Genomic DNA, 25,195 nt, shown 5'->3' on the forward strand with positions numbered 1-25,195 from the left:
CCCATAAACCATTTTGAAAAATATAACCTTCGAACTCCCGCTGTCCCTTCTTGCCCTGGTTAATTTTATTTCTCTCCCAGGGTTACTCTCTTTCCTTTTTCCACCAAGTCTTAAAGCCAGCTCATCTACTCAGTGATGAGTTTCCTGACCATCTCAGCCTGGCTTGACTCATCTTCCCTCGGAATTTCTGGTAAAGCTAGTAGGCAGCCACTGAAAGCTGCCAGCAGATGAGTGACAATAAAAGGCTGGGTTTCAGGTAGCTCCATCATGTCTGCACGGAGCCTCGACTCTACTTTGTGACAAAGGCCAGAATGGCATGATAAAAGAAGGGGCTGATACCTGCCATTTTTCCAAAAAATCGCTGATAGAACTCTAAGGTTAATGGCATAGAGACATAAAGGACATTAGCAGCAAACTACAAATAATGCCTACTGATCTTTTTCCCCTGATTATTTTGTGATTTACCAATACATGTTTTATGGCCAATGGCATCTCCCCCACTAAATCAAGTAGTTAAGTGGCATTTGGTAGAGCCTGATTATTTCATATGCTATGATCTAATAATGTTAATGCATTTTTGATTAAGTACTATTCTCCTTACTGCTGACAGAGTACCTGAGATGTTAATTGTAGGGTGAAAGACACTTACTCAGTACAAGAAGGAAACAAATGTGATTATATCTGACACTTAACACTCGCTATTCACTTTCCTTCTCTAATAGATATGGCCATTTAATTTAAAATATTGATAAAAGCAATTAATGCTCTTCATATCTTCTCTCATATTTCTTTATAAAATTTTCCCACTTTTATTTTCTTGCTCTAGAAACTAAGAAAAATATTCAAATGTATCTGTACACACAAACCCACACACATATAATTTGTCATTCATTATTATTACCAACTACAGAAAAGTACAGCTTTCCATATAATTCAGTGGTTAAAATTTATATCTAGGAAATAAAAAATAAACCTGTCTAATATAATCTTGAATATTTCCTTGAATGAAACATTATAATTAATGGGCCCATAATACAAGTCAGTAACCTTAGTAATAAGAAAAATCTTTCTATTCTCATACTGTATCCCAACCTTAGAGAAAATACTATAAAATGCTTCCTTTCCTTAGACTGGCCTTTCTGAACAGGATCCCTTGCAGGGGTCAGCAAACTTTTCCCCCAAGGGCCCAGATATTAAATATTTGAGGCCTTTCAGGCTAGACACAGCCTGTGATTTCTGTTCTATATTCTTTTTTTTTATATTTTGTTGTTGTTGTTGAGAATATACACAGCAAAACATACACCAATTCAAGTTTCTACATGTACCAGTTAGTGACGCTGATTACATTCTTCAAGTTGTGCAACCATTCTCACCCTCCTTTTCTCAGTTGTTCCTCCCCCATTAACATAAACTCTCTGCCCCCTAAGATTCCTATCTAATCTTGCAAGTCGCTGTTGTCCATCTGATCTCCTATAGATAGTTCTTAAAAGAGCACAATGCTCAACGCAGACTTTTTCACTAGTTAAGCTAAACTACTGGGTCTTAAGAAGACTTCAGGAGATATTTTTGGTTTAAGGTTTAAAGATTATCTCAGGGCAATAGTTTCAGGGGTTCATCCAGCCTCCATGGCTCCATAAAATCTGGAGTCCATGAGAATTTGAAATTCTGTTCTGTATTTTGATCAGGAATCTTCTAAAGAATCTTTGATCAAAATGTTCAGTAGTGGTAGCCAGGCACCATCCAGTTCTTCTGGTCTCATGCAAAGGAGGCAGTTATTCATGGAGGCAGTTAGCCACATGTTCCATATCCTCCTTCTGTTCCTGACTCTTCTTCCTTTGTTGCTTCAGGTCAATAGAGACCAATTGTTGTGACTTGGATGGCCACTTGAAAGCTTTACTTTTTTTTAAACCAATGTTTTGTTTTAATTGTATTTTTTTAATTAAAAAAATTTATTTCATTCCAAAAGCAAAATGTATACATGGGAATATATATTACCCCTGGCACCCAGTCTCTGTTCCCAGCCACCAGTTTTTCTCTCCATAGGTAATCACTATGCATTTCCTATGTGTCTTTTCTAGAAATATTTTATCCATATGCAAGCATATATGAAGGTCTAGTTTTGCATTTATTTACTTTTTGAACACTTTTTGTTATTTAGGTGAATTGCAAGCTTTTAAGACCCCAAGCACCACACAACTGCATGTTCTTTTTTTAAACAATTCTTAATATTTTTGCTCACAAGTCTCACAAAAACAGGTGCAGCCAGGAATTGGCCCTTAGGCTGTCCCTGTCCCCTGCCCTAAGGAATCCTCTGTATATGATAAGTTAACTCCTCTCTAGGTATCTAGAATGGTCTTAGTTATGTGTCATTCTTGGGAGAATTGAGAAAACAGCCACTGAAATAATTTTCTATGTTCAGTGCTTCAGAAGAAGAATCCTGGTTGAGAAAGGCTGTGTTAGATCCACAAAAACAAACAAATCCATTGCCATCGAGTCGATTCCGACTCAGATCAACTCTATAGGACTGAGTAGAACTGCCCCATAGGGTTTCCAAGGCTGTAAATCTTTACGGAAGCAGACTGCCACATCTTTCTCCCGTGGAGCGGCTGATGGGTTCAAACCACCAACTTTTCAGTTAGCAGATGAGTGCTTAACTACTGTGCCACCAGGGCTCCTCTAGATCAACAATAGTACTGTTTTACTACTGAAAGAAGGTGGGTCATTATTATTACCCAAAACGCAGGCATTCCAAAATATATACTAAAAAAACTAGGGAGGATTTAAAATCCAAAATTTAAGGAGCTTCTTTTTGTCCAAAGCATAAGCCAAATATTATAGCCTCACTGGTGTAGGGCTGGGCAGTATTTCGTTCTGTTGTGCGTGGGGTCACCATGCATTGGAGTAGACTCTACGCCAGCTAACAACAACCTCTTAGTAGAAAATTACCCATTAATATCCTCAGTAGAAAATGAATTCAAAATTTGCTTGGAATGGGTACCTGAGCCTTTCTGTATATAAATAGTTGTGTGTGCCTTATCTTTTATAAACAATAACCCAGTCCAGGCTCATGAGCAAAACCTCCAAAACTCAGTTTTAGACCTTAAGGGTCACCTATGCAATCCCTTCACTTTACATTTGAGAAGATGCATGAAGCATTAGATCAGAGTACAATGGAATAGGCAACATTGCCCTCTTCATTCTAGCAGTTAAGAGGAAAGAAACAATTTCGTGTTCTACCAAGAAAAAAAATAAATTCAGTTCTTAAGCTCTGGAGCTGCTTGGTCATATTAACCAGGAATAGTCTTTCACAACGAACAGGTGATCTTTTCAGTTAAAGGAGTTTTTTTTAAAAAAAAAGTTCAAAACTATGCTTTATCTTTCAATCAGGATCACCTCTATACTATAACTGCATGACTTACTGTCATAAAAAAAAAAAAAGAAACAGTAATCAAGTTAAAACACTTCTAGTTATACAGGTTGACTCTCCCAGAGAAGAGCCCAGTTATGTGGGTTGACAATAGGAGAGTACTATCTCTAGCTGTGTACTGGAATGCAGAGGGAGGGCTGGAATTGCTGGGCAGATAACAGTGCTATTGTTTTTAGTTTTTTTGTTTAAGTATGAGGAAATTCATATCTTTGAAACTATCAGAAAGTTAAAAGTCAGCATTAGAAATAATACAGTATTCAGTATCCACAGTGTACTTAGAAAAAAAGTGATTGGACTATTACTACTGCTTAAAAGTCTTAATCCCAGCCAAAACATAAATCAAGTGGCTCAAGAAAGTCATTTGGCGAACTTATTTTAAAGTATATCTGAGATGCTACTCGACAGATCCAAAGAACTGTTTTAATCATTCCCTGAGGGAGACCTTAAGGCCAGAACCTGCTGGAAAAGTAACAATGATATCAAGTCCAGTCATTTGAAAGCGAGACTCGTTCTCCTTAGGCTCCTCTCCCCCAAAAATAACAGTCCAAATTAGCCAAATATAATCCAGTGATATCCCGGCATTTTTCCTTGTTAATGAAAAGTATTCATTTTGGCTACAGAGGAACAAAAGGCCACCCAAAATGACTCTAAGTGTCAAGAAACAATTTATTGGCCCAGAACAGACATCGCCAAAATTGCACATCTTAAATAGAAAAGCAGCTGAAATCACCGCCCTAATGATGTCAGTTCTTCCCCCCGATCTTTCACAAGCATTCTACCAACCAAAAAGACTCTTTACAGACATTTCCTTGCCATAATACATTAATTATTTAAATACATCTTTTATCGGAGAAGTCATACGCAACAAGAAAGAAATGAATTACCATTACCTCCCCAATTTCCTGTTCTGTTAGCTTTTTCTCCTCTCTGCAGAAAGTAGAGAAATTTCCCATTCTATTAAAAAAAAAAAGAGAGAGAATTCTCTGTCTTCAAAGCAAAGAACTACTCTTCCATTTCCTTGAAAATACTGTCTCTCTGTTCTTCCAGAGCCCGACACCTTTTCTCTCACCTACATTTTCTGTCTGCTCCTGAGGCAGCAGTAATCCTCTGGTATTATGAAATTCTACCTTCCCCAGGCAGGCTTTCCACTGCAGCCTCCAAAGACGATGCCTGAACCGGAGCAGATGGAACATCTATAGCCACAGCAGTAATACTTTTTTTTTTTCACTTGCTATTACCAGAAATCACAGTCCAAAAGGACGACCATGGAGGTGTCACCTATGATAAAACCTCAAAATTGATTCATTATTTAACTAGTCAAATCCCACATTTTCATTTTATGTGCCCTTTGGGGAGCTTGTGACAGAGCAATAATGATCTTTCAGTGACAGTCACCATTTTTCCTGAAGAGATAAATAGTTAAAGAGAGAAAGAAAGAGGAAGAAAAGGCAGCTCTCCAGGTACAAGATTTTCTTTGTCACTGAGACAGAATCCAATGCTCGGTCCCCTCCGTTCCCTATCTCCTTTCTGTTAACTAGAAGACGTTTGTATACTTGCCTCTGATATTACTAAGAGGTCAACAGATTTCTATTTATCACAAGTAGTTCCTTTGATGCAATCATTCGCTGTTAGACTATTCTACAAGAGAAATTGAGCAGAGAATTGAAATTTTGAAAAAATATAATCCTATGTAATGTTCAATTTAATTCTAATTCACTAAAACAGCTTAACACAGGTATTGAATTTCATCGAAAGTCATTTCTCATGATCTGGACCCTGTATGGAAGAGACTGCTGTGAGTCCAATTTCTTCAAGAATAATAAGTTTAAATATTTAAGGCAGCAAGAACTAGCCATGATAAAAATGCAACATGTGTACAATCTTGATAACCCTATTATGTCTTTAGACAAAAAATAAAAAATAATAATACCTTAGAGTAAATATTTTTCCTCAGTAAATACAGAGTAAATATTTTTAAATGAGGTATATATTTTTTTTAAAGAAGTCTATGTATTTTCTGTATCGCTTTCACAGTCAAAATATTTATTAAATCTATGGATATCATAATACAATTTTACTCAATTTTTTTTATATGTAAACCTTCTTAAACAACATTGTTGAATCTTATTTTTCTGATTCTGAACTTAGTGAACATCCCATCTTTACGCCATTTTTATTTCCACAATGCTCTTTTCTACTTTTTAAAAATTGTTCTTATGTACCATCAAGTCAATTCTGACTCGTAGTGACCTTATAGGACAGAACAGAATTGCCCTGGGGGGATTCCCTAGGCTATAATCTTTATGGGAACATATCTCCAGGGCTTTTCTCCTGTGGGGCCACTGGTGGGTTCAAACTGCTGACCTTTTAGTTAGGAGACGTGTGCTCAACCACTGCACCACCAGGGTTCCTTTTAAAAATAGTTAGGTGTCTACAATTGGCACAGTTGATTAAAAACACTACTTTTTATGTTGCACTTCATTTTCTTGAATGCGTTAAAAGTGTTTTCAAGTATAAAATATACTCCATGCACAATATACATTGTGTATGCATATGTGTATATGTATAAAAAATATACACCCACATTATCTATGTATCTATATATCTATTTCCCCCAAGAAAAAATTAACCTTTCATCCAGAATAATGAAAAACTCAGTCACAGTTAAGTAAACTTTGCTGGAAAAAGGGATAGCTACCACATAAGGGGTATGAGGTATAATGTAAACATATCAGAATTTTTAATCCAAACAAATTTTATTCCCCAGAGGGACAAAAAGTTACCCAGGGACTCTATGGATTTATTCTAATGATGACTAAATACTGCTTAAAGTATTTTTGGAGGTATATTTCTAAAACTGTCCATAACTCATGCTTTTGAAAATCCTCAATGATGGCAAATCTTTGATTCTGAAGGATAGTTTGGTTTTTGTTGGTTGTGTGTTCATTTCAGAAACTGAAAGGTGATGTAGGTCCAAGGGCTGGTGAAAGAGGTATGCAATCAAGTTTGCTCACATTGTTTGGTGTTGGGAAATTCATTAAATATACCCTATTTGCTTCTTTTATTTTTTTGGACCCAAACCTTTGTTTGAACTAGGCTTTAAGGTTTCCTACATGGTACCTGTTGGCACGTGGTAATATATTAATCTGACACATATAGAGAATACTTTAGGGAGAAGAGGCTAGAGTCAGAGAGGCCATTCAAGAAGTGGTTTGGTTTTTCCTTAATGATTCAGAAGTAGCTTCTCCTCTCCTCCAGGAATTTATATACGTAAACACAAGTTGGCTTTGGAATGTCAATTGAGAACAGTTTTTTTTGGGTGTGGGGGAGCAATACCGGGAGAGGAAAGTATTCTGGACAATGAAATGGGTGAGATGTATCAAAATTAGAAAAAGTCTGAAATTTTCTAGCTTTGGGGGAAACATCACCTCTTTCTGGCATTTAGGATGCTGGCATTTCATTTCACTTTAGTCAAGTTGCATTTTCACAACTATGAGCATAAACAGACTTCATATTCTTAATAAAATATTTGCATTTGAAAGTAAAAGCATTTAACGAGCCATTTACTACAGCATATGCCTAACCACACAGAGCACTGTAACAGAATTCCATACAAAATTTCTATCTGCAAGAACTTGCTAAGGGGCTCATACAAACAGAGAAGTTTAAAAGTAGATATAACAAAGTTAAAATATTAAATCAATCAATAAACACTGATGCGCTTACAGCATAAATAGGTCAAAGATAAATATATAATAATGGGTGAAGATTTGCTGTCTTGAGTTGTGAACCCAACTCAATCAAGGAAAAAAAAAGTCATGGATGACGGAGAGATTTTGGAAGCTGTAGAACTTAACACAAAGTTGAGTTCAGCTGATAATCAGAGGTTCTTGGAAGGACCTTGTACATTGTGCAGGAAGTATATTTTGTGAATCTCTCACAATTTCATCTTCTAAATACATCTATAAAAACAAAAACCTATTGCCCTTGAGGCAATTCCAACTCATAGTGACCCTATAGGGCAGAGTAGAATTGCCCCATAGGATTTCCAAGGAGCACCCGGTGAATTTGAACTGCCGACCTTTTGGTTAGCAACCTAACCCTTAACCACTGTACCACCAGGGCTCTCATCCATATAGGAGTCTCCAATCTCCATCTTCGCTCCTTAACCACTGCTCCCTCCTCCTGCTATCACTTTCCAGGTCAATGTTCTAATTGCTTCTGCTTAGATGTATGGCCAATACTCCAAATTCAGCATATATAAAAATGAGCCTGTCTTCTCCCAAAGTCAATCATATCTTTGACTCTTCCCTCTCCCTCATGTTTTTCCTCATTCCATGTTCAATTATTCTTTGTTGTTGTCATTAGATGCCCTTCAATCAGCCCCTGACTCATGGTGACCCCATGCACAACAGCATGGGACTGTTGTGATCCATATGGTTTTCACAGGTTGATTTTTGGAAGTAGAGCACCAGGCCTTTCTTCCTAGTCCATCTTAGTCTGGAAGCTCTGTACACAAGCCTCCATGAGCATGAGGTGCGTTGGGCAGGAATCAAACCTGGGTCTCTAACAGGGAAGGCGAGAATTCTACCAACGAACTACCACTGACACCCTTAATTAGTCACTAAGTCCTGTTAAAAATCTTCCATGAGTGGTTCTCAAAGTGTGGTCTTCAGACCAGCAGCATCAGCGCCTCCTGGGAATTTGTTAGAAATGCAAATTCTTAGGCACCACCCCAGACCTACTGAATCATAAATTGTGAGGGTGAGGCCCAGTAATTTGTGTTTGGACAAGCCATGTGGTTCTGATGCATGCACGAGTTTGAGAATCACTGTTCTAGTTCAAACTCCTATCAACTAAAGCCTGGACTATTACAATATCAGTCTACTATATCCAGACTCCCCTTATCTCCAGCTCAGCCCTTTGGTTTGAAAGCCTGATGCAATCTTTCAAAAAACTAAAACAAAAAAACATGGCTTCCATTATTTCACTCTTCAGTTGAAAAACTCCTTATTGTGGACTGAGTTTAAGAATAAATGCCTCAGTCTGGCATTCAGGGCCTTTTAAAATCTGTCCTTTACATAGTTCATGTCAATTTGCACCCACTTCAATCCTCTGTTGTATAAGGACACTTGTGTGTGCACCTTTGTGCCTTTTCTCCTGTCCATCTCCCACCAGAAATGCTCTCCTAACCATCCTAATCCCATCTCTCCTTTAAGGGTCTGTGGAAGGTCGCCTCTGCTGGTAATACTCCCCTGCCAGGAAGCCACCTAATGCAGTGGCAAAAGTGAGAGTTTTGGAAGAGAATTTGGATCTCAGTCCTAGTCTTACTTTTGTCTTTTTTTTTATTTTAAACACATCACAATCTCTCTAAGTCTCATTTTCATCATGTATAAAATGATGCCTTCTAAGGTTGTTGTCCTGATCCATAGGGCTTTTGAAAGGCCAACATACCAAGCTCTGCACACAAGCCTCCACGATACCAAGTCCTCTTCCAAACATACCAACCACGATGAAGATGGCACAGCACTGGGCAATGTTTTGTTCTGTTGCACATGGGGTCGATGGCAACTAACAACCATAACAAGCTTGTTGTAAGGATTAAATGAAAAAACATATATATAGAGTGCCTAGCATAAAGGGTGGAGCCCTGGTAGTGTAGTGCTTAAGAGATCAGGCTGCTAACCAAAAGGTCAGCAGTTTGAATTCATCGGCACCTCTTGGAAACCCTATGGGGTAGTTCTACTCTATCCTATAGGGTCGCTATGAGTCAGAATCTACTCAATGGCAGCATGTTTTTTTTTTTGTTTAGCATAAAGTGTACTATATAAATGTCTTTCCTTTCCTTATTCCAGTCCTCCTAGGAATGCCTCTAACAACATGCTTTCTATTATCAGTTACCTCCTCATTTGGGATTCATCATTATTGCTCTGCAGTGTTAGATTTCTAAATGTGTAGGTGTCTAATCTCTCCAGTTAGAGTATGAAATTCCTGAGGTCAGGACTCTCTTTTACTTTTTGTATCTCACAGATGGCATCAAGCACTATGTCCTATACAAAGTAGGCCTTCCAATCTTTGCTGCTAATCATTCGTTTCATGAAGACTAAGTGTGTAAAAATATTAAATCTGAGTCACCAGTGTCCAACTTGGGAAAGTCCAATGTATCACCATTAACTGACAGGCACATAGAAGACTCAGAGCTAAGTTCAAACAAAGGATTTGAACTAGAGAAGCAGACACGACCCTAATGAATGAGTTTGCTAACTGTTCTTCTCATAGGGTCAGTAGTACTTAGAAAGCACACGTTTGAAATATGCTTCTTTCCTTGAAGCTGCCAGACACACTAGCTCTAGTCTCCTTAACCACAAGAGGTCAAAGTTCTATTTTATATCACCACACTTAGTAGCATGTGTGCCTGCTTAGCTGATTAGTTTCTTTTGTGCTTCTGCTTAAAGTTAAGAAAGGCAGCCGGAAATTGAGACCAGGGAGTCTAGAAACTTTCCCAGATCTAGTGGGTAGCAATAATGATGAGACAGAGGTTTTGGGGAAGAAATTATGACCTTATGGTTTCTATTGGCTCAGATCTCCAAAACTGTCTTGCATTAATAGCAACTTATGCCCCACCTGATTGTCTGTTGCCCATCCGTCCCCCACCACCCACTGCTCTGTTATGTATTCTATGCTGCATCACGCAGTTCAGCCCTAGCCTAATATAACATACTGTAAAGTGATATGGCCCAAAGTCAATGTTTTAATGGAAAGTGAGGGCTGCAGAGGGCAAGGTGGGGAGGGGGATAAAAAGGCACTAACAGAGGAAATAAAAATGTATTTTCAAAGAAAATTCTGGATGCTTCTAGATGTCCTTGAAGTATTTCTTCCACCTGCCAAAAATTTACTCCTAGGATTGTGTTACCAGGCACTACTGAAACCTGGCTGAGTAATTCACTAGGATGCTTAGAAATTTTCTAACACATCTAGTGAGGTATGTATTTGAAATCCAGTAAAAATTAAGATACTGGCAAGCTGTTTCTATAATTCAAAGCTGATATTTTTCAGCTAGATACCCTATTGCTCTGTAATAAACATATTGAAAACTCCAACATTGGCTGATTTGAATTCCACTTTTCTTTGGCTCTTTGCATTTTAAATGAATAATGTTTTTACAGATTTCTTGTACCTGCTATTTTTTTTAACATAAGAAAGGGGAAGAAAGAAACAAATGTAAGACTAAAAACACACAATCTGTGTTACAAGGATCACGAAGAAAAGTTGAAAAGTTTTTCTGCAAACTTGTTTCATGAGAAAAAGACAAAAAACACCATGCTTTGTATTTCCTTAGCTGCACTTTTTTGAAGTTACTTGAGCAAAAAGGGTAAAAGTGGGCACTTAAAAAAACATAATTAGAATATTTTCAACTCTTTCAGCCAAGCTGTCTACATTTTTTTTTCTAGTAAATCTACACATAGACTTCCAGATTTCTCTGAAAATGCACCTCAGGTGTTTCACCTGAGTCATGTGGGGTTTGGGAAGAGACAGCAAAGAGGATTATGGGTAGAGCTGGATAGCAATGTGCTGCCAGGTTATTTTTAAATCCAAATTCTAAGGCTATTTTCCTACAGAATCATTCTTCTTATTTCATAGTATTGTTGAGTGGAATTAGTTATTATTGTTAACAAGTGTTGAATTTCTACACAAACATTCATTCAGCGATGTGGTCCCTACCATCTAAAACAGATAACTAAACAAGAACTGTACATAAGATGGAGTCAAAATTTTGGTTCTATGTATTTTGTTGATTTTTTGTTCTTTTTAAGGCTGGTTACTACATGGCATTCCTTTAGATGCATTGTTTCATATGTACCTGTGGTGGAAATTCTTTGGGTCTTAATTATGAAAAATGACAATGGGTTTGTTGCATCACATCCAATAACAATGTTAACCTTTGGTCTCCAAACTCTTTTTCCTGACAGTGAATAAAACTAGTAAAACTATCACTCTTCCAGAAGAAAGACACAACTCAGTCAATAACTATTATCAAGATGTCTGAAATTCTACTACTAGGTTTCCATTTCTCTGAGGCATTATTCCCTGTGAAATGTCAACATCCATGGGACAGGCCATACCCTGTACCATTAGTCAAATTTTTAAAATGAGTGAAATGACCAGATTCTTTCTAAACTGACAGTTGGGACAGGGAAGTAAGTTTGTTTTATTTATTTGTCTGTTTGGGGCAGGCAGAAAAAAGGGACAAGAAGTATGTCTTAATCACCAGGGAGAGAACCCTGAAGAGTCATGGGAAACTAGAACTAGAAGGAAGGAAGACGGAAAAGAGAGGAGGTTATTTCTCCCAAAGACACAAATTTGTCTAAAATCAGTACTGGTTACTAGGAAATTGATGAGGCTCATTTTTCTCTCGAAGGCCTTAGAAGGCAAAAAATGAAAGTTTCCGTGGAGGAACAGCTGATTAATTACAAGTATATTTTGCTAGACATATATAATGCATTAAGATCATTTAAATAAGTATAGAAAGAACACTGAACACACATAAATTAGCCTTCATGATACACAAGAGTTCATGTTTATATGACATACTTTTTTTTAAGGATGCGAATTGAAAAAATTAGAGAAGTCTGGTCTATAGTAAGCTCATTAACCAACACTTTTTAATGTAATTTACATCTAATGGTATAAAGAAAAGACAGGGTCCCTTTCTTCAAGAAATATACAACAACATTGCAAAACAGAATTTCAAATTCTTATGGGCTCCAGACTTTCTAGAACCAAGAGGGTTGGATGAACCCCTGAAACAACTGCCCTGAGGTAATCTTTAAACCGTAAACCAAAATCCCCTGAAGGACATCTAACTCAATTGGGATAATAAAAACTATTAAGAAAACATTCTGCATCCCACTTTGGAGAATGGTACCTGGGTTCTTAAATGCTAGCCAGCGGCCATCTAAGATGCATCAATTCGTCTCAACTGACCTGGACCAAAGGAGAATGAAGAACACCAAAGACACAAGGTAATTATGAACCCAAGAGACAGAAAGGGCCACATAAACCAGAGACCACATCAGCCTGAGACCAGAAGAACTAGATGGTGTCTGGCTACAACCAAAGACTGCCCTGACAGGGAACACAACAGAGAACCCCTGAGGGAGTAGGAGAGCAGTGGGATGCAGACCCCAAGTTCTCGTAAAAAGATCAGACTTAATGGTCTGACTGAGACTAGAAGAGCCCCGGAGGTCACGGTCCCCAGACCTTCTGTTAGCCCAAGACAGGAACCATTCCCAAAGCCCACTCTTCAGACAGGGATTGGACTGGACAGTGGGATAGAAAATGATATTTGTGAAGAATGAGATTCTTGGATCAAGTAGACACATGAGACTATGTTGGCATCTCCTGTCTGGAGGGGAGATGAGAGGGCAGAGGGGGTCAGAAGCTGGCCGAATGGACACAAAAAGAGAGAGTGGAGGGAAGGAGTGTGCTGTCTCATTAGGGGGAGAGCAATTAGGAGTATATAGCAAGGTGTATATAAATTTTTGTATGAGAGACCGACTTGATTTGTAAATTTCCACTTAAAGCACCATAAAAATTAAATATATATATATATCCCCCGAAGTCTTCTTAAAACCAAACAATACTTTAGCTTAGTTAGTAAAAATGTCTGTCTTGAGCATTATGCTCTTTTAACAACTATCTATATGGGATCAAAGTGATAACAGTGACTTGAAAGATTAGATAGGAACCTTAGGGGGCAATGAACTTATGTCAGTGGGGAAGGAACAACTCAGAAAAGAAGGGTGAGAATGGCCACACAACTTGAAGAATGTACTCAGTGTTACTGAATTGTACATGTAGAAATTGTTGAATCAGAATATGTTTTGTTGTGTATATTCTCAACAACAAAATTAATTTTTATTGCATTAATAAAATGCACAAAAAGGCAATTTACAACCTAGTTGGGAGATAAGAATAGCATACATAATATACACAGAGAAAATCACAGGCAGCATATAAATCAAGGACTGGGCTGTCTGCTACTGACAAGAGACATAATAGGCGCTTGGAAAAGGGAGCTCTCTATAGCCTGCAACATTCAGAGGAAGTTCATGGAGAAGGCAAGATGGAGACCTTGAAAGTCAAGGTAGAATTTGGTCAACCAATGATTGCTGAATTGTAACTGCCATGGTTGGATCTAATTGTGTGTGTGGGGGGGGGGGCAGGTGGGGTGGGTAATTGGGTTTCATTAGAAAAATGTAGGTTACCAAGCAGGAGAAAGATGAGATAATGGCAGTGTTTTCACATGATTAGCCTAGCATTGTTTTGCAGGATGAACTGCCCATATATAACACCTTTTATAAAAGAGCTCAAAATATACCCCACAGATGATAGTTAATTCATCCTAATAACATCTCATTGAGGTAAAGGAAATGCAGCTTTTATTAGTTCTCATTTTGCAGATAATTTGCTCAAGGTCACTGAATAAATGAAAGGCAAAGTAAAAAAAGGAAACAATATCACAATGTTCAACGATTCCTAAGTACCAGCTAAATTATATTCTCTCATTTCCTATGACTCAAACAAGGGAGTTACGTGCTAGACCTTATACTCAAGTGTCATTTCTAGGCCGTCATTACTGTTCAAAGCACATGTGCTACCATGCTCAATTCCTGTTTATTCTCCCTACAGCCCACCCCCTAATCCCAAACCTTTCAACTACCTCCAACTCTGTTTTTTTTTTTTTTTTTGGCTTTGATTAATTCTGTTCTGCTGGTCTTCTGCCATTATAATTAGCAGATTCAACATCTCTGTATCAACCACTCATGAATAAAAACAAAGCTTTGGGTTCATCAATGCGAAAGTTTTCACCTCTAAGGTTGCAAATTTGATTAGTCCCTTTAGAAGATATAAGGGAGATAAGTGCCCCATACTGGATTTTGGCATCAAACTGAATTCCTTTACCAATTTACATTTCACAAGGAGAGTTAAATAAAGAACTCCCCCAGTTAATTTATCTTGACACATTTTCTCATCTTCCCATGCATCTTAAAGCCACCTTTTTCTTACAAGCTTATCTTCCACCTATGCTTTCTGTCTCATGAGGGTCCTCACTTCCACATAGTCTCTCTGGCATTATGAACCTCTCCCTCCTTGGTGGCTCCTGTACTTTACTTTCAAGTAAAGTCCCTCGGATAGAGTAGATGTTCACTCAGTAAACATCTGATGAGTGCCTAACATTCCAGTTCTATATCTCCAAATGCTTGTTGGACATTTCTACTTTGTCATCCCATTGTTGCCTCAAACTTCACAAGTCTAGAATGGAAATCATTTCCTTCCTACCATATCTGGCTTTTCGCTCTGACTTTCCAATTTCAGATATGCCATAATTCTCCCAGTTCCCCATTTTCAACACCACAAAGGCTCTTACTCCTCCTTCTGTGACCAGCTAATTATTAAGTCTGGTAATTTCTTTTTTCTTCACAGTACTATGCCTATAGAAGGCAATGCAAGGTCCATAACATCGGGAGAGCTATGATCGTCCCATTGAAATAGCCTCTGGAGATCAAACTGCCTTACTTCTTTCAACCCTCCAGTTTATTCACGCATCCAATCTTGAGATTACTCTTACTGTATATAACTTTGTTCATTAAGCGTCCCTTGCTCAGAAATGTTTAAAGGCCAAAATCCTTTCTTAGCATTCAAGGAACACTATAATCAAGAACCAATCCAGTTTTCCTATCTTATCTCCTATTATTTCCCCAGGTGAATTTTTCACTAAAACCCAAGTGATCTTATTTATCCTCCTCTCAGTGTGAGTGTGTGTGTGCACGCACACCTGCGTGTGCACGTGTGCGTGTGCACTTCCCTGCTTTTATACTTTATACCTTTGCTTAGAATATTTTCCTGCTTGGCAATGTTCTCCTCAATCTGGATTCTAACCATCCTTTGGGTCCAGCTCAAGTCTTACCTTCTGGAAGCCTTCAACCCCTAACAGTTATAAACTTTATTATACTTATAGTAAATGTCATAGATTTTGCATTATGCATTAGTTTTACCTCCCCAACAAAATTTTAAAATCTTTAAGGGCAGAGATCATGTAGTATACTTCTGTGTCCTTTCCAAAACCCAGTACTTAGGTTCACCAATGCAAGGTGATGTTTCCATCTCTTAGATAGAAGTCCTCAATAAAGTGTTGATTGATCCTTAAACTTCATGTCCTTTTCACATCTCAAATAACAACCATTTTTAAAATGTACCACTTTGATCATATTTGAAGATACATGAAGGCTTATTTTTAAACTCTTTAGCATGAATTTTTGAAAACTGTTAAACAATAAAAAAAACAAAAACCCAGTGCTGTCGAGTCAATTCCGACTCCTAGTGACCCTATAGGACAGAGTAGAACTGCCCCATAGAGTTTCCAAGGAGCGCCTGGCGCATTCGAAGTTAAACAATAGGCATAGCATAAAGCATAATACATAATAATGTTCAGTGCTCAAAATGAATTCAATATGTAACTTTATTCTAACTATATGAAAGGTTTTTTAAAAGTCAATTTAGAATACCAAACCAAACCAAACCCAGTGCGGTCGAGTCGATTCCGACTCATAGTGACCCTATAGGACAGAGTAGAACTGGCCCATAGAGTCTCCAAGAATGCCTGGCGGATTCGAACTGGCAACCCTTTGGTTCGCAGCAGCAGCAATTAACCACTAGGCCACCAGGGTTTCCCAATCTAGAATATCCGTGCATAAATATTAATGTAGGTTCTAAAGGGAGATATCTTAAGTATGATTTATAACCTAAAACTTCAAAGGAAAAACATGTTTTAAATCATTAAAGAGTAAATATTTGAGTGGAAAGAAACAGGTTTATTGGTTTATTTTTTTTTTTAAGTGGTGCTTTAAATATTTTTCAAGAGTTCAGTTCCTGGTATGGAAAATTCCTTTAGTTACACACTAAAGAAGTAAGCAAAAATTAAGAACAACAAAAAAAAAATCATACCCTCAACATCTGGCGTAATATGGCAAAAACATTCATTACCACAATATTAAGAAATATCAACAATATGGGTTTGAATAACTAATTCATAAGGAAGAGTTTGAACTGGACTAAATCCCGAGTTTTCTTTCATCACTCCAAGTTTCTTTTCTATTTTAAACCAGTGGCAACAGAAATTTCTTTGTTTGAAAGTAAGGAATGCTGGAAGTCTTAAGTGATAGAACAGGTAGCTTGGTTTCTACTTCACGTCTCTCCTCAGAGGGAGAAAAACACTGTGGATAAAGTAATTCTGTTTTTGTTTCTGGAAAAATCATTTTTTCCACCAATCTTCATAATTCTCTAAAATAAACTGTTAAAAAGTTATAGGCTGGTCAACCACTTCACCCTGATTTGTGGAAATACTATACATTAATTTCAAGAACACATGGCAAACTCAAGTTTTCCTGCTACTCTAAAGGTCTAAAAGTTGCTCCTAACTCACAAAACTCTAGGAGACTTTTACAAGCTCGTAATATATTTCTGCATCTCACCTGCTATATTTTTGCAGAAAAGAATAGTAAGAGTAGTCTAGGCTAAGAATTACATTGAATGTCGTCTAATTTATTTTTAGGGTACTGTATGATTTAACTATGCAAAACCTTTGTGTGTTCCACCAAGTGCTTATCAACCACATCTAGAAATAAATGTAAATAAGAAGTTAAGAATTTATCATGTCATTAAGACAATGGCAAATAATGCTCTCTTCTTGCTTAATATTGAGATGATTGCCCTACCTAAGTTAAGTTGGACAAAGTAATCACAATGTTTGGAGGGCAAAAAGTGAGACGCAGAATTTGTAATTTAAAATATGTGATTCACATTGGAAACCACCATAATTAAGATTTAGTACTTCAAGTGATAGGCAACTGAGATAATTAAACAAGGCAGATAGCAATAAGAAATGCTGAACAGCCAGCAGGTCCTAAACCATGTAAATTAAAGTCAAGACAAATCAAATAAAGACCAGAAACCATATAAATCAAATAAAGTCAAGACAAATCAAATAAAGACCAGCAACCATTTTCTCCTCAGCACACAGAGTTCCCTTTAATCACAAACTTGATGAACAGGAGGCAATACTCTGCAGATTCACACACGTGCACACACACATACACACACATACACGCACACACACGCATGCAGGCATGTGCATGCAATGAAGAGAGAAGCATGGAGACTCTCAGAGACAAACTTCACATCTGTAACTTTCTACTCCCCTCAGAATGGAGAGGAGAGAAAGGTGGGAAGATTTTCGCACTTTCTTCCAAATGAGGCAAAACAAAACTGTACTTAGTATTGCAAACTACTAATTCTCTTGCTACAGTCAAAGGCAGCACTGAATGAATGGCGTGGAAGGGGGAAGAGACGGGGAAGACAGGCTGAGAAGAAGAAAGTTTGAGGCATTTTGTCAAGCTTGAATGCATTAACCTTTAAAAAGCCCGAATATTTCCCATTTCCTTTTCTTCTTTCTTTCTCTCTTGTTTATTAAATGCACACCAACTTCTGGGACTCAGTGCAGACTTGCCCTAAAATACAGCTGAAAGACCTGATGCTTGGGGCACATGGCAGTTCTACCTTAGGTATACAGCCAACACAGACGACCTTTTCTTTGGAAGGACTTACAAAATCTTTTTTTTTTTTTTTTTTTTTTTTGGTGACCGTGCATAAAATGAGAACAACAGCTAGAAAAAGATGAATTCCATGCATCAACAAGCAAATTGAGGCCCTGAATCCACAATGCTTTGATTTCTACTAGAAACATAAGCTGTCTATTTACTACTCCAAAATTTTTTTTCCCCGAACTTGAAAAAAAAAAAAGGTTTGCTTTCACATTTTTAGAAGCAACTGAGGCCTCAATGTATATAGCCTCTGACCTATTTCTAAATGGGTTGTTTAGGCTATCTGGCAAAAAAAAAAAAAAAAAGGGAAAAATAAAATGCAAAGAATGGTTGAAAAAGACAGTAGAGTTAGATAGTCTGAAATGCACCGATGTAAAAACATAACCGCCTAAAAGTTTCTCGACCTAACCTTTCCTTCTTTAATAAAATGAAAATACAGTTGGGGGAGGGGCCTGGTAGACCTGCAGTAAAAAGTTGGGTCCCACGCAGTGGTCGCCTGTCCAGGACAAAAAGCTTCCTATAACCACATTCAACAGTCATCTTGTGGAAAGGCAGGGGGAGGGGGCTGGGGAGCCATCACCTAGACGACTCTGAATAGGACCCAGCAGGTCTCACACCACACTAAGGGCTGGACCAGGTGGGACAGCTAAATGCAACTTCTCCCCGAAGAAGCAACACCAAAAGGGGAAAAGAAGTCAACTCACTCTACACACACAGGAAGAGCCCAATTCAGTGCCGACGCCACCGTCACCTCTGTCATGCCCCGCCCCAACTCGGGGGAGGGCAAGACACACGTTTTAGCCCACAAATTCCGAGGCGCCTCTCTCTCTCCTAGGTTAAGCCCCCACTCCCCAGTCCCTAACCACGGACCGCCCCGTAGGTGCAGGTGTCCCCCACTATTTTTATCCCCCCATCCCCATCTGGTCTCGCGCCCCAGTCCCTCCCCGCCTTCCCAGCGCAGAGCACCACCTAGCCCAGACGCCAGGAAACACCTCGAGCCGGACTCTCCCGTCACCTGGCCCCAGCGCCGGCCCTGCCATCAGGGGAGCCCCAGGGCCGCCTCTGGTCGCCGGTGCCCGGTGCGGAGTGCAGCCCAGACTTCGGGGCAGTTACGTGGGCGGCGGCAGCGGCCTGGGTGTTCTCACCTGCATCCCAGGCACTTGGACAGCCACCGGTGAGTGGGCCATGGAGGCGACGGCTGCTCCGCACTGTTCTTGGGGCCGCGGCTCCTGGGGCTCCGAATGGCTCCTCCCCCGGGGGTAGTTGGGCAGCCTTCCCAGGCTTTTCGACCAGGGCCTGAAAGGACACACACAAGTGGGGTCACTGGGCTGGGGGCGCACAGCCGGGGCGGGAGGTGCGCGGACGGCTCCCGGACTCAGTCTACCTTTCTGGCGCCCGCCCGCGGCTGGGGCCGCCGCCGCCGCCGCTGCTGCTGCTCCTCCTCCTGTACGCAGGCCGCTGTGTGTGGCGGTGGCTGGGACCTGGGCTCGAGTGATGCGGCTCTTCGGCGCCTCGCCGCTTTAGGAAGAGGAGGTGGAGGCGGCCCAGCCACCCGCTCGCGCGGCCAGCCTGGGAGGCGGGCGAGGGAGGTTCCCCCGGTAGCCCGGCCCCCGGCCCGCAGCCGGCCGGCGACGGGGGGGCTCGGGGCGCCCTGCTGAAGCCGGGGCGGGGGGCGGCTCTGGCGACGCGCGGAGAGGAGAAGCCGGGAACGGCACGACCTGGGACCTTGTCCGGCCTGGAGAGAGAATGGGAGAGTTTGGGAGACTCCGGGGTCCGACAGCGTCCCGGACGCGGCCACGTTGCAGGCGGGCTGGCTGGCGAGGCTGGGGCCCCCGCAGCCCCCGCGATTTCTGGAGTTGCAATTTGAGGAGTGGTGGACGTCTCTAAGCTCCCTGACCTGGCCGAGGGTAGGGCGACAGGGAGCCGCCAAGCCTTAGACTCCGGCACCCTCCCGCCGTCCGGTACCCCAGCTTGGGGCCGCGCCCCTGGGCGTGTCTGTCGCCACTCTCCTGCTTGCCGGATTCCCCGCCCCTAGACATGCTTCAGGGGACTTAAACCTGAAGCCACCCTTCTGACTCGGCAAGTAGTTAGTGGAGGACTGCCTGGCTGGGGCTTCTGTTCACCACAAGTTCTGCACGTGCAAGAGAGAGGGAAATTGGAAAACAGATGGGACATCAACAGAGAAATGAATGAGGATATCAGAGGCGTGGGAAATGAGATCGGATCATTGGCAGGACATACTCTTGAATTCAGCATCCACACAGTAGTGGTTTAGGCAACTGTCTCCCCGCCCCTGCCCCATTTTAAGTTCCACTCCAGGGGGGAGATAAGCTCTTTTGAGGGGTTCCTAACAAAAATAGCAACAGTAACAATGATAGTAACAACTATGACAGGAATATCATTATGAAGGCACCTTTGGGAACACGGAGTGGCTGGTGGATTCGAACTGCCCACCTACCTTTTGGTTAGCAGCCGAGCTTCCTAACCACTGTGCTACCAGAGCTCCCTTGGGAACACAGTAGAGGGTAATTACATTTAAAAAAAAGAAAAGTATTAGTCAAGCGCCAGTTTAAATTGAGGATGAAGTTCCCTACTTTGCGGGGGGGGGGGGGGGGAAGCTCCAGAAGACACACAGTAAATGTTTCTCTTATTTTTTTTAATCCTTCTCAAAGGATAGCATATTATTATTAATATCATCAGTATTATTCATATTAATGGATGCCATTTTCTTTGTGCCAGGGACTAAGTGCTTTATATGCATTACCTTATGGATCTGTACATGGGTCCTCTGAGGTAGGACCGGTTTCCCTGCACCACCACCCATTTTACAGAAGAAGTAAAAGGCTCAACATGAGAAAATAATTTGTCCCCAATATCACACAGTTAAGAAGTGGTACAACTGGGAATTCAAACCCAGGTCCTTGTGATGGGTGATAAGCTTACTACTACCTCTATGGTTTGTGTCCACTTAGAGGGACGGTAAATTATATAATTACTTTCCCTTACTCTTGGTTCCTCACTGCCAGGCCCTCACTACTTCTAACCTGGCGGTGCATCCCACTCCAGTCTCCTTTTCCCACCAGCCCAGCTCACACTTGACAATGCCAGACTGCCCAGAAACCTGCAGGATCATCCAAACTTTAATGTGCATAGAAAAAAATCATCAGGGGTTCTTTGTAAAAAATGCACATTTTGATTCAGCGAGTCTGGGGTGGGCCCAAGATTCTGCATTGCTAACAAGCTTCCAAACCCAAAACCAAAGGCTTTGCCTTTGAGTAGTCAATTCCAACTCACAGCACCAACCACAGGTGGTGCCTATACTGCCGGTCCTCACACCAGACTTTGAGTAGGGAGGGTATGAATCAAGCCCCACCCTTTAAGACTCATCCCAAGTCCCACTTCCACTGAGCCTTCCTAGGTGTTCCAAGCCCTCCTTTCAACTCCTCCTATTGTATGTCCATGGTTTAGTGTAAAGGTAACATAGATGCAGTACTCACAGTGTAATTCTGCCTTCTTATTTCAGGTATCTCATTTGTTTTGTCTGCCCAACAAAGCTGTTAAGCCATTGAGAACAAAGTAAACTTCTCTTACACTGGAATTATTCAGGTAGAATGAAAGGATGATGAATTTGGGATCTGGACTATGGAGACATTTCCTAAAAGCCACTGCTTTGGAGACCTTAGTAAAATGTTCGCCTTTATTTAGGCCTACTGCTATTAAATAAACCATCTGTGGTTGTTACTATTAATAGAAATCACTTGAGTTTTTACATAGGGTTCCCTGTGGGTTTGCTTATGCTTTTGCTATTTTATATATTTTATATATATATATACATATATATATATATTATATATACTCTTGGTAACGGTGTCAACATTTGAAAACAATTCAGATTTTATGAGCTCCAGGAACTTTTTCCCCCTTGGACTGCATTACTACTCAAATTCTTAATTTAAATAAAAGACAAAAAATTCAAGCATGCTTTTGTTACCCCCCCCCAAAAAAGCACACTCCAGTATTTTACTTGAAAATGTCAGCCCTGAGTCTAATAATATATTACAATGTATTCCCACAGTTTGATACACAAAGCTGTTTGAGGGGGACACCACACTATTTGCTCTCATGTAGCCCTATAGAGGGTAACAGTGTCCCACATCTGATACTTAATTAACCATATAACTAAAGTAAGATTATGCACAGATTAAGTAAAGTCAGTGAATTCCAAGTTGGTGTCCCTGAGCCCAACAAAACTCAATGATTTAAATTTAGCATTTGTGGTTTCAATTTCCAGACATTTGTCATACCCTCAATATTAAATATTTAACTTTACCCATGTTCATAAATATTTATTGAATGGGCTGGTTCATAGCTAAAGTGTAGATGGACGGAAATGGTCATACTTTAATGTGGGCAACAGTGAGGTAACCCATTTGGGCCATGATTCTCAACCAGGGAGATTTTGCCCCCAGGGGACATTTGGCAATGTCTGGAGACGTTTTTGGAGTCCTAGTGGTTAAAAACTACAGCTATTAACCAAAAGGCTGACAGTTCGAATCCACGAGCCACTCCTTGGAAACCCTATGGGGCAGTTCTACTCTGTCCTATAAGGTCACTATGAGATGGAATCAACTCAACAGCAAAAGATTTTTTTTTTTTTTGTTTGGAGACATTTTTGATTGTCACTTGGGAGGCAGGGATGCTACTGGCATCTAGTGGGCAGAGATCAGGGATGCTGCTAAATACAATGCATAGGACAGCCTCCCCCACAAAAAGGATTAACTGACCCAAAATGTCAATGGTGTTGAGTTTGAGAAACCCTACTCTACACTCTATGCATTAGGGGTTGCCAGCCAATAAACAGAATTGTCCCCTGAGGATTTCAGTTCAATGTGGTGGCTGGGGCCAAAAAAAAAAAAAAGACCCACAAGATATTGGACCTCATTAATGGGCACTGGAAACAAAGCAGTATTCTGATGTTACCTTCGTACTAAACCATTGTTCATTGGTCCCCACAAAGTGAATACTACTTAATGAAAAAATAATATTGAATAGAGAATTACTTTAAGAAAAAAGTAATGATTTGATTTTAAAAACAAATTTATAATCACTGAACATACTGTAATGTACCTATGAACCTTCCAATATGATACCTCATCAAATTAAATTTGACCTCTTAATCCATTTTACAAAATTTAAAGGTAGGGTTCTACATTTTGGACTTTCACATTTTGAGCCCATGTTTAAATCTGTAAATGTATAAAGTATAATGGCTAATTGATATAACCATCTTAATTTCTTCCAATTATCTGAATATTTGAAATTGAAGGAAATTATCCGGGTAATTCTAGGAGCTCACCACCAAATGTAGGAATATTTTGATTCAGATTTCTAGACTCTGTACTGATGTTTGTAAGTACTACATGCAGAGGTATATATACGTATATACCCACTGCCCTTGAGTAGATTCCTACTCATACCAACCCCATGTGTTACAGAATAGAATTACCCCATAGGTTTCCTAGGCTGTAATCTTTACGAGGTTACAGAGTTCTGGTGGCACAGTGGTTAAACACTCGGCTGCTAACTGAAGGGTGGATGATTCAAATCTACCAGAAGATGTGGAAGCACCCTACAGGGCAGATCTACTCTGTCCTATAGGGCCGCTATGAGTTGGAATCTATTGGATGGCAATAGGTTTGGCTTTGGGTAATCTTACAGGAGCAGATCGCCAGCTCTTTTCTCCCACGGAGCGGCTGGTGGGTTCAAATCACCAACCTTTCAGTTAGCAGACGAGCGCTTAACTACTGTGCCACAGGGCTTCAAATATATATATGTGTGTGTGCGTGTGTGTGTGTGTGTGTGTGTATAAGCATATGTGATACCTCAAATCTCCCCTTTATTCTCTGTGGGTATCAAATTGGAAACCATGATGTAACAGTTCTTGCACGTATTTTATCCTTGTTATTATTCCAGCAAAGCATCCTGAAAAAAAAATCTATTGGGTCAATTCTTGGCCAAGGAACATTAAACCTGTGTAATTGATAAATAACCTTGCACTTTTTGGGGCTTGCACAATAATCTATATGTTGTTGTTAGGTGCCATTGGGTCTGTTCTGACTCATAGCAACCCTATCTACAACAGAATAAATCACTGCCCAGTCCTGCACCATCCTCACAACTGTTGCTATGCTTGGGTCCTTTATTACAGCAATTGTGTCAATCCATCTCGTTGAGGGTCTTCCTGTTTTTTGCTGTCCCTCTACTTTACTAAGCATGATGCCCCTCCTGATAGCATGTCCAAAGTATGTGAGAGAAGTCTCACCATCCTCGCTGCTAAGGAACATTCTGGCTGTACTTCGTCCAAGACAGACTTGTTCATGCTTCTGGCAGACCACAGTATATTTCAAGAGTCTTTGCAGACACCACAATTCAAAGGTGTCAATTCTTCTTTGGTCTTCCTTATTAATTGTCTTTCACATGCATATGAGGCGATTGAAAATATCATGGTTTAGGTCAGGCGCACCTTAGTACTCAGAGTGACATCTTTGCTTTTTAACACTTTAAAGAGGTCTTTTGCAGCAGGTTTCCCCAATGCAATGCATCTTTTAATTTCTTGAATGTTGCTTCCGTAGATGTTGATTGTGGCTCCAAGTAAAATGAAATCCTTGACAACTTCAATTTTTCCCCACTTACCACGATGTTGCTTATTGGTCCAGTTGTGAGGGATTTTGTTTTCTTTATGTCGAGGTATGATCCATACTGATCTTCATCAGTAAGTGCTTCAAGTCCTCTTTACTTTCAGCAAGCAAGATTGTGTCATCTACATAAACATAGTATCAGTTAAAACAAAACCTATAATATCTAAAACAGCGCAGCTGAATTTTCTGATGCTTTGCTTCCTGATACTACTGAGGGGACTAGAGCAAGAGAGGAGGTGGGTGGAAGCAGATACTGCTTAAGCGGTTTCCTGCTTCTTACATTTCTTTACATATATGCTTACTCACTTTGAAATATTAGCACTCAGGTATCAAAAGAATCGAGGTCACAACTTGTTGCCTTCACCAACCAGTTACAGAACTGAGAGAGGTAAAGGTGGTCCTGACAG

This window comes from Elephas maximus, chromosome X (assembly GCF_024166365.1).
Source record: "Elephas maximus indicus isolate mEleMax1 chromosome X, mEleMax1 primary haplotype, whole genome shotgun sequence".
In the NCBI taxonomy this organism is placed as follows: Eukaryota; Metazoa; Chordata; class Mammalia; order Proboscidea; family Elephantidae; genus Elephas; species Elephas maximus.